The sequence below is a fragment of the Schistocerca cancellata genome, chromosome 1, assembly GCF_023864275.1.
Source record: "Schistocerca cancellata isolate TAMUIC-IGC-003103 chromosome 1, iqSchCanc2.1, whole genome shotgun sequence".
Taxonomy (NCBI): Eukaryota; Metazoa; Arthropoda; class Insecta; order Orthoptera; family Acrididae; genus Schistocerca; species Schistocerca cancellata.
The window spans coordinates 693,913,130-693,924,665 of NC_064626.1; the positions used below are offsets into that span (position 1 = coordinate 693,913,130).

Here is an 11,536-nt window from a genome sequence, read left to right on the forward strand (position 1 = left end):
TGGTGGCCCAGGTTTTATGGTGTAGGGATTACTGATTTCCAAAAGTTTGAATACGGTGCACTCACTGGTCTAAGTAGTTGTGACACTGTTCTGCTTCTCCACTTGGGACTTTTGAGGGCTGCATTCGGCCTTGATTTCATTTTTATCGACAACAAGCAGGACTGCTTCGAACGGCGCTGGTGGAGGAGCTCTTGGCATGAGAGGATATTTGGCAAATGGACTGGCCTGTTCATTCACCATTAAATCCCATCGGTGGAATGGATCGCCCTACCACAAGAACTCTTTATCAACATTGTGGGAAGCATGGGAGCAGGCATTGCTGTGTGTGGTGATCACACACCCGCCTTTTATAATGTCAAGGGGACCATCATAAATCGTGATGACTTTACTGTGATTATAGTCTTTCAGTAAAAGTGTCAATTTTGTTCGTATCATTGCAGATTTATTTCAGTTACCTACTGTGGCAGTTCTTTCTATGTGTGGTCCAAGTTTGAGTGAGCTATGCTAGTTTTCAGTGACACACTTTGGGAAATTTGCTTTCATCCTAAAGTTTTGCACAGTTTTCTGGTGTCCCTAAAAGCCAAGAGGAATACTCGGGGTCGCAGCCGCGAATGAAATAGTACTCCAGAACCATGGAGCTGCGTCCGCCACCTTCTGTTTGTACAATGTTTGTTCACTGATGTTCGAGGCTATTCTTATTTATATTCCTTTCCCGTCTAAGACAAATGGGTCTGAGCACTATGCGACTTAACTTCTGAGGTCATCAGTCGCCTAGAACTTAGAACTAATTAAACCTAACTAACCTAAGGACATCACACACATGCATGCCCGAGGCAGGATTCGAACCTTCGACCGTAGTGGTCGCGCGGTTCCAGACTGTAGCGCCTAGAACTGCTAGGGTCACCCCGGCCGGCTACTGCTGGAATCTCAGAGTAGTGAGCATGAAGGACATGGACGAGAGGTCTCGCCATCTGGGAATCTGGGTCCGCCGGGGCCCTGCGATAAAAACTGTGTCCACGTGGTGAAGTGTTTAATGCAACTACCTAGGAAGTAGGAGATCCCGAGTTCGAAGCCCGGACCGGTGAAAATTTTCACTCGTCGCCGCTGATGCTGCATAAATTTCCGGTGCAACTGGCATCAGTAGTTCCTTCCCATTCCTTTCCTTTCTCCCCCCTCCACCACTTACGTAATACCAAAGAGGCAAACTAACTGCTGCAGATCATTTATACCTTTAGTTATTGTCGCCAGATGGCAGTACAGTATGATACATCTAATATGTGAAGTTACAGTACTCCATAATCAGTTATAAATTAAAGAAAATAAACCAGTTACCTAAAATCTATTGATAGCTATTATACTATACATCACATATAACAATATAAAAGAATATAATGGAACTTGTTAGACACATTTAAATAGTTAAAATATAACCTGCCCAGACATTTAAGGTACAAGATTCAAACTCATTTATCCAAACCTGTTACATGAAAACGCCAAGTGATGGAGTACCAGCCCGCACCTCTTCCCTTTGCCAGGTCCCCGGCTTTGTTGCGTGAACAGTCCATCTTCGTGCGCCGGAGATCGTCGCCAGTGCTCGTGTGTCTCTTCGAGTCAGTGCTTCAGTGTTTCTCCGTTGTGTTTCCCCGTTGTGTTTAGTGATGAACGTTTTTTATCCAAACACTGCGCCCGTGAACAGCTTCATTTATTTTACTATGTCTGTCTCCCGTTTTTGTCCACCATGTTTTTTGTTTTTTGTTTTTCTGTCTTTCTGTTTCCTGTATGTGTTCACTGTGGCCGAAGAGCGGCATACATAGGCCGCTGCCGGCCTACCTTTATTGTAAAGGTATTAAAATAACAATAAAGAAAAAAAGAGTAACACCAGTGTAAAAACTGTTTATAAAAACTTGACATCCACTAATCCTTTAAATATATAAGTTGCACATATCCTTAAGATGCGAGATTCAAGCTCGTTTTATCAAATTTGCTACATGCAAGCGTCATGATACAGAGCAGCACTAGTGCAGTAAATTCGTTTAACAACCTGAAGTCCAGTAATTAAATGGAGAGACACAGATATGGAGGAGGAGGAGATGAAGAGAGATAGGCAGAGAGGGGGAGACGAAGAGAGACAGGAAAGCCGACCGACAGAGAGAGGGGGAGGAGGACATGGATAGAGAGAGGGTTAACGAGAAGATAGGCAGAGAGATCAGGAAGGAGAGGGACGAAGAGGGCGGGAGGGATCGATGGATGGGGGGAGGGCGGTGGAGATACAAGGGAAGGAGGAGATGTTCAAGGGGAGAATGAGATGGACAGAGAGAATGAGAGGAGGGGTTGGATACAGAGGGGTTAAGAGGGAATTGACAGAGAGAGGGGAAGTTGCAGATTGACAGATAAGAGAAGGGCAGAGGGGGGAGGAAATGGACAGAGAGAGGAGATGGACGGAGATTGGGGGTGCTGGAGATATACAGAGCGGAACATAGACAGTGCGAAGCGGAGATGGACAGAGAGGAGGATATGGGGCAATAGAAGATAATAATTATAATGTTGTTAGCAGTGTAACATTTGAAGAGTTCTCGGGTATCCGACCGGGTAGCGTCGTAATTTCTCCACAATATTTCGGCAGACGTACACGCTGCCATCTTCATGTGGTTGCTGACGAATGCTGTGCTGTTCCTCTCGGCGCCGAGAGGAACAGCACTGAATTCGTCAGCAACCACTCACTAGGCAAGAAGTGGGAACACTTAAGGCACCAAAGACCATTGTTGAAAATGAGTGTTTTGGTGGCCCAGGTTTTATGGTGTAGGGATTACTGATTTCCAAAAGTTTGAATACGGTGCACTCACTGGTCTAAGTAGTTGTGACACTGTTCTGCTTCTCCACTTGGGACTTTTGAGGGCTGCATTCGGCCTTGATTTCATTTTTATCGACAACAAGCAGGACTGCTTCGAACGGCGCTGGTGGAGGAGCTCTTGGCATGAGAGGATATTTGGCAAATGGACTGGCCTGTTCATTCACCATTAAATCCCATCGGTGGAATGGATCGCCCTACCACAAGAACTCTTTATCAACATTGTGGGAAGCATGGGAGCAGGCATTGCTGTGTGTGGTGATCACACACCCGCCTTTTATAATGTCAAGGGGACCATCATAAATCGTGATGACTTTACTGTGATTATAGTCTTTCAGTAAAAGTGTCAATTTTGTTCGTATCATTGCAGATTTATTTCAGTTACCTACTGTGGCAGTTCTTTCTATGTGTGGTCCAAGTTTGAGTGAGCTATGCTAGTTTTCAGTGACACACTTTGGGAAATTTGCTTTCATCCTAAAGTTTTGCACAGTTTTCTGGTGTCCCTAAAAGCCAAGAGGAATACTCGGGTCGCAGCCGCGAATGAAATAGTACTCCAGAACCATGGAGCTGCGTCCGCCACCTTCTGTTTGTACAATGTTTGTTCACTGATGTTCGAGGCTATTCTTATTTATATTCCTTTCCCGTCTAAGACAAATGGGTCTGAGCACTATGCGACTTAACTTCTGAGGTCATCAGTCGCCTAGAACTTAGAACTAATTAAACCTAACTAACCTAAGGACATCACACACATCCATGCCCGAGGCAGGATTCGAACCTGCGACCGTAGCGGCCGCTCGGGTCCAGACTGTAGCGCCTAGAACCGCACGGCCACTCCGGCTGGCCCGTCTGAGACACAAAATGCCATCCGTGCCTAATCAACAGCACTCCAGTTGAGAAAAATCAAGATCACAGGTTAATGTAGGCGCGAGGTAAACCATTGCAGATGTGAAATACTGGTACATTAATAACCAGAATGTTGAATGCAAGCATCCAAATGTGATTCCATTGTGTTGTACAGGTACCGGAATTGATTTCGTGGGATGGAGTTCCATACCTGTTGCGGTTGTTCGGTCAATAGAGTGACTGTTAGTGCTGATTGTGGATGACGCTGGGCTGTCGTCCAGTGATGTTCCGTATGTGCTACATTGGAGACAGATCTGGAGATCGAGCAGACTATGACAACATGCTCACCTCTCTGTAGAGCATGTTGGGTTACAACAGTGGTATGTGGGTGAGCGTTACCCTCCTTGAATGCTGTTCATGAACGGCAGCACAACAGGTTGAATCACCGGACTGACGTACAATTTTTTATCCAGGGTGCGTGGAAAACCACGAGAGTGCTTGTGCTGTCATACGAAATCGCGCCCATGATGACTGCTCCAAGTGTGGGTACAGCATATCTGGCACGCATACAGGCTGGGCGTAGGTCCTCAATTGGCCTTTTTCTTACCAACACAAATCCATCGCCCGCATCTCGTGGTCGTGCGGTAGCGTTCTCGCTTCCCACGCCCGGGTTCCCGGGTTCGATTCCCGGCGGGGTCAGGGATTTTCTCTGCCTCGTGATGGCTGGGTGTTGTGTGCTGTCCTTAGGTTAGTTAGGTTTAAGTAGTTCTAAGTTCTAGGGGACTGATGACCATAGCTGTTGAGTCCCATAGTGCTCAGAGCCATTTGAACCATTTTTTGAACAAATCCATCACAGACACTGAGGCAGAACCAGCTTTCACCATAAAACTCAACAGACCTCTTCTCTGACCTCCAACGAGCTCTCGCTCGACACCATTGAAGTCGCAAACGTCGGTGGTTTGAAGGCAGTGGAATGCACGTTACAGGGTGCCTGGCTTCGAGTTGTCCTTGAGGTAACAATTCGTTTCGCCACTGCGGTGTCAACAGCTACTCAAGTTGCTGCAGCAGATGCAGTACGATGCGCCAGAGCCATACGCACAACACGCTGGTCTTCCCTCTTGGTAATGCCACATAGCCGTCTGGAGTCCATTCTTCTTGCGGTCTTCTTGCGACAGTATATTCGCGTGACCATCGCTGCCAGCAATCATATACATTGGCTACATTCCTGCCAAGTCTTTCTTCAACATCGCAGCTTCCCGTAGCCATATTACACGACCACGTTCAAACTCGGTGAGATGTTAATGGTTTCTTTGTCACCTCGAAAGCATTCTTGATTTACATTAATTCACCACGTCCAATTTTCAAGGTAGGTAATGCTCATGACCGTTAAAGCGTATATTTAAAACTAAACTCCCCCCAAACAGACCAGGAAGGCGCAACAGTACCGACCGGCCGCAGTGTCATCCGCTGCCCACATGCGTCACTGGATGCAGATTTGGAGGGTCATGTGGTCAGCACACCGCTCTCCCGGCCATATGTCAGTTTCTGAAACCGGAGCCGCTACTTCTCAATCAAGTAGTTCCTGAGTTTGCCCACAAGGGCTGAGTGCACCCCGCTCGCCAACTGCGCTTGGCATACCTGATGGTCACCCATCCGAGTGCTAGCCCAGCCCGACAGCGCTTAACTTCGGTGATCGGACGGGAACCGGAGTTACCACTGCGGCAAGGCTGTTGGAGCACCATATATTTAAAGCAAACCAGATTTTTATCCTCTTAGTGGTGCTACTAGCACCACTCTTATGCGACTGGCGCGAAATTTGAACACACACCATCTTTCAGATGTAGAAACACACTTACCAACATTCGTTTATATAGCACATCTCCTTCCTGGTGCTGCGATTCTTGCCGTCGTGTTAATATTGTCAACAAAGAATAAATGCCTACTGTCTCATATAACAGGAAGACAAACGAGTGTTTTGTTTTAGTAAACAGAATCATTTACCAGTATTATTTGTATCGAAAGAGAGGGAGTTTATGAATATTAATACAATAACAGGACGCAGTTCTTTGAATCATCAGTGAACAGGTAAAGTCTTAGACCTTTGGCAGTATTTACATCAGCTTTATAACCCCTATACGTCTAAATACTCAATGTTAACTATACTTCATAAGAAGAAAAGAAAAAAGGATTATTTTTAAAAGTTCTAGTTTTTGGCAGCTAATCACTACGCCACATTACAGTCTCGCAAAAGTATGCCACACGACATGAAAGCAGAGTTCGTGATAAATTATGTAGTGAGGATAGTCTAAGGCATGATGTCCGTAACAAAATGAAAGAGATTTAAAGGTCGAAAGTAAATAAAATAAATCTCGCACCCAGTGATGCAAAAAATATTCGATAGATGAAAAGGACTTTTCGTTCAGTTAGATGGGACATAAAGACACTTTTAAACTGAAAAATTACGTCACATGTGTACGAAACAAAATACCATTAAAGGTAATAGAAGACCTAAAAACCTCGCAATTAAAAAAGAAATAAATTAAGCTGAATTTGCTAAAAGAATTAGGAATAGTAATTCACAACAAGAGATACAACAACTTTCTTATCATGCAAATGAAAGATAAATTCTTTTTATTTATTTTAATGTAGATGCCTATTTCCAAAAATTAAGTCTTTATTGTAGCTAGGATTTCGCGATCGTTTGACGTCAGCATGCAAAGACACTGCGCAACAGAATTAAAAGATCACTGCTCCGAAACCCCACGATTCCCGTCCATTGAAAGACATCCAGTTCGGTGAAACACTCAGTGCTACCCACCCACCTTTGTTGGGCACCTGTGCAGACAGAATCTGTGATGAGAGTGCCGGGCGCCTGCAGGCGGGCTACGCTGCTGCTCTTTAGCCGCTACACTGCTGCTTTTGCACCTGACAATGTCCTTAGAGAAAGACTAAAAGGATGTCAACAGAGTCAAACACTGTGAAGGACATCTTCCCGTTTTGTCATGGCACTGTAATTTTCGTTTTCGACTGATGAATGTGTCTTAATCAACGCCCCAGGGTAAAGGGTGGTTTCATTGACACCGTTTATGCCTCCCCCTACGGCTTTTTTGCGCCGATTCTAGGCGGCGGTTTGCCTGGAAAGTTTTCGTGGGCCAGTCATAAGAAAGCCGAGTGATTTCAACGCTGGGCATCGTGATGCTGACCTCCATCGCAGAGGCGTCAAAAGAAAGGGCAAAATTTGGGTAAGAGAGGGTGTATTGAGCAGAATTTTGGTGAAATTTGGCGCCAATGTGAGATCATTAACCCACCTTACGTGTCACATGAACTTCTGAGCTGTGGCCTTTTTTTTGCATGTGTCGACACCTTGGTGTTCGAAGCGTCGTCGAGCCCGAGGTTGACGTCGCAGGGCGCCATGCTTTTGCACCATTACACAGGAAGCATGTACGCACCTTTGAATCAAATTTGAAACTTTCGCGTCCCAATGGCTTGAATTATGGAGTTTCGAATAAGTGATCCTTTAATTCTGTAGCGCAGTGTAGAACCTCTGAAAATGAGGGGAAAGTAGGTGACCAGTGGAATTGTATTGTGGCCCAGACAATATCTGTGCATACATAGCGTTAGTTCGGACATCATCATCATCATCATCATCATCATCATCATCATCATCAGCCAATTCAATCATTAAATGATGTGGCCTCTTCGAGTCGTGGATTCAGGTAGGCTTTCAGCAGTCTTCTCCAAGTGGGACGGTCTTGGGCAGTTCTCTGCCAGGTGTTACCAGCGATCTTCTTGATGTCTTTGTCCCATCTGTCTGGTGGTCTTCCTCTAGGCCTCCAGACATAGCATCCCGCAATTACTCTCCGACACCTCGAGAAGCGTCACCTGGCTACTTTTGGAGACAACAGCTGATAAAGAGGTCAGGTCCAGATGAGCGGTTCGATGGGACTGACAGAGATACAAGAGGATAAATGTAATCTAAGACGATGACTCATACACCAACAGGTTTTGCTTTACATTATGAACGCCGTAGATGCACTTTTATAGTTCTTAGTGTTTAATCATATGAGCTGAGTGTTGACATCATGATGATGGGAGCTTTATGTCTATAAAAGTTTTTTATTATGTGAAATAAAATTAAAATACTTGAAAGATACCAATTATTATTGATTAAGTATAACAAAAGCTACGTCACATCCGAGAAATGAGTTGTATTAAGCCGAGTAAGGTGTTACAGAACACTAGAACTCGAACCTGGGAACTTTGCATTTCGCAGCCAATAGCTCTACCGGCTGAGTTATCCAAGCACATATGAACAGTTTGTTATATTAGTTTTTGCTTGTACTTCAATAAAAAGAGTACGCAGTGGTTGGTATTTTAGTGTCCATTATCCATACCCAAGAAGGGCGATGGTTCAAATGTTTCAAACGGCTCTGAGCACTATGGGACTGAGGTCGTCAGTCCCCTAGAACTTAGAACTAGTTAAATCTAACCAACCTAAGGACATCAGACATATCTATGCCCAAGGCAGGATTCGAAGCTGCGGCCGTAGCGGTCGCGCGTTACCAGACTGAAGCGCCTAGAACCGCTCGGTCACAGCGGCCGGCGAGGGCGATGGATTAATATCACAGGTCAGAGGAAGTCATCTTAAGCACTGAAAAATTTGAATAAAACTATCAAAGAAATCTCCGATTTTGCATCTTGCCGTTGGGTGCAAGTAATGGAAAGCTCTGTCTTCTGAAAAACATATTTTTCTTTCTTTTCTTATTCGTTTTCATACATCTTTAATATATGTGTAATCTTCAGTGGACCCCCTTTATTTCCATAAAATATTGTAGAAACTTTATTCCAGTTTCTTCACCACACAAACTTGCACCATAAATTCAGCATTGATGCCATACAATACAAAACATCGCAACCAATAAGCGAGCAGCGACTGTAACATGTGTATGACTGTCGCCATGTAACTTTTACAAATATCTTGTGCTTGGACACTCGCGATAACAGGTGACAGAGAAGTTCGAAACGGTAAGGAAAACAGAGTGAATAACTGGAACTCACAAAACACATCAAGTATACTCAATATGATGAAAAAGTACTAACATAACATCATTTGTTATTGCCCTTGGAAAAAAACGTACACACACAATTGCTTTTTTTAGTAAACTGCGCCGGCCGCGGTGGTCTAGCGGTTCTGGCGCTGCAGTCCGGAACCGCGGGACTGCTACGGTCGCGGTTCGAATCCTGCCTCGGGCATGGGTGTGTGTGATGTCCTTAGGTTAGTTAGGTTTAAGTAGTTCTAAGTTCTAGGGGACTAATGACCTAAGATGTTGAGTCCCATGTGCTCAGAGCCATTTGAACCAATAAACTGCCAATCCGTAAGTCGTATAAAAGGAGACCAAACTGTACAATCAGATATTTAAGAACAAATGCAGTTTCAGGTGAGGCATCACAACCACGTGGTATGCTCATGTTGCAGCTCTTTGACCTAAAATGGAGAACCAGTAAAATATTAGTATAACATATTCACAGAAATAAAACGAGAGCCACTGAAGATGATACATAGGTGTCGAAACATGTATGAGTAAAGAACAAGAAAAATCGAAAACTTTGTTTTTCGCAGTTCCCAAATGCGGAAAACAGGAGTATCTAACCGCAGAAAGACTTTTTAAACAACAACGAGTTACAGAGAACAGAATTAATCGTACGAAAAGTAACCGCGCCCCACTTACTCCGCATGAGAGCGCCGGCAAGGGATACCAGAGGCATTCAAAACGCGGGTTGTTTACCGCGCTCGGAACACATGAGGGGCGGAAAATACGAAAACAGATAAAGCGGTCGGCTGTGGCGGGCGCTCCGTACGAATACCGAGCTGCGGCCAGTGAATGGCGCGGCCTGAATGGACCGGGTTAGCCGCCATTGTGGCCGGCGCTGGCGCGTTAATCAATGCCGCACCGCGGCCGGCGGCCGGAAACACGCGGCGCAAACTCTGCGCGATTTACGGGTGGCGCGTGGCGCCCGGCGGGAAGCGGGAAGAGGCCTGCCCGCTCAGAGCTGCCAGCAGCGAGAGCTCCGCGCGCAAATAAGACCGCGTCTTACGGGTGAATGATTAATGACGCAAGTGTGCCACAGCTGCAGGGAGCGAGCGAGAGAGAGACAGATAGGGTTCCGGCTCGTCCGAGGGAAGTAAACACTCTCTCGGACATGAGGTCCGAATTATTTAAAAAATCTTACTATACAGTACCCTGGAATCAATATTCTGCTGGTAACTCCGCGTGAATCCCATTACACAGACCTCGTAAGCAAATATTTGTACGTCTTATCGACTGTTGAGCACACAATGCAGCATAGCCTTGTGATTGATTCACATTCATCAATGGCATTAAGTTGATGCTATACTACGTCCACCGGCTTAGATGTATGTCTTTCCGCAACGCGTTTTAAGGTCCAAATTTCATCAGCTGTCCTCTCCATCTTTGGCTCAGACGGGGCAGACGATCAGAACAGGCGTTAAGAGGAGTAAATTACACTATGGCCATTAAAATTGCTACACCACGAAGATGACGTGCTGCAGACGCGAAATTAAACCGACAGGAAGAAGATGCTGTGATATGCAAATGATTAGCTTTTCAGAGCATTCACACAAGGTTGGCACCTACAACGTGCTGACATGAGGAATGTTTCCAACCGATTTCTCATACACAATCAGCAGTTGACTGGCGTTGCCTGGTGAAACCTTGTTGCCATGTCTCGTGTAAGGAGGAGAAATGCGTACCATCACGTTTCCGACTTTGATAAAGGTCGGATTGTAGCCTGTCGCGATTGCGGTTTATCGTATCAAGACATTGCTGCTCACGTTGGTCGAGATCCGATGACTGTTAGCAGAATATGGAACCGGTGGGTTCAGGAGGGTAATACGTAACGCCGTGCTGCATCCTAACGGCCTCGTATCAATAGCAGTCTAGATGACAGGCATCTTATCCGCATGGCTGTAGCGGATCGTGCAGCCACGCCTCGATCCCTGAGTCAACAGATGGGGACGTTTGCAAGACAACAACCATCTGCACCAACAGTTCGACGACGTTTGCAGCAGCATGGATTATCAGCTCGGAGACCATGGCTGCGGTTACCCTTGACGCTGCATCACAGACAGGAGCGACGTCGATAGTGCACTCTACGACGAACCTGGGTGCACGAATGGCAAAACGTCATTTTTTCGGATGAATCCAGGTTCTGTTTACAGCATCATGATAGTCGCATCCGTGTTTGGCGACATCGCGGTGAACGCACATTGGAAGCGTGTATTCGTCATCGCTATACTGGCGTATCACCCGGCGTCATGATATGGTGTGCCATTGGTTACACGTCACCTCTTTTTCGCACTGACGGCACTTCGAACAGTGGACGTTACGTTTCAGATGTGTTACGACCCGTGGCTCTACCCTTCATTCGATCCCTGCGATACCCTACATTTCAGCAGGATAAGGCACGACCGCATGTTGCAGGTCCTGTACGGGCCTTTCTGGATACAGAAAATGTTCGACTGCTGCACTGACCAGAGCATTCTCCAGATCTCTCACCAATTGAAAACGTCTTGTCAATGGTGGCCGAACTGGTGCGTCACAATACGCCAGTCACTACTCTTGATGAACTGTGGTACCGTGTTGAAGCTGCATGGGCAGCTGTACCTGTACACGCCATCCAAGTTCTGTTTGACTCAATGAACAGGCATATCAAGGCCGTTATTACGGCCAGAGGTGGTTGTTCTGGGTACTGATTTCTCAGGATCTATGCATCCAAATTGCGTGAAAATGTAATCGCATGTCAGTTCTAGTATAATATATTTGT

At 45.7% G+C, this 11,536-nt stretch overlaps 1 pseudogene; it reads right to left on the bottom strand.

Moving 5' to 3' along the window:
- Positions 1–5,308: 5,308 nt before the first annotated feature.
- LOC126103815 (5S ribosomal RNA) lies at positions 5,309–5,426 on the bottom strand (annotated as a pseudogene).
- Positions 5,427–11,536: the final 6,110 nt, after the last annotated feature.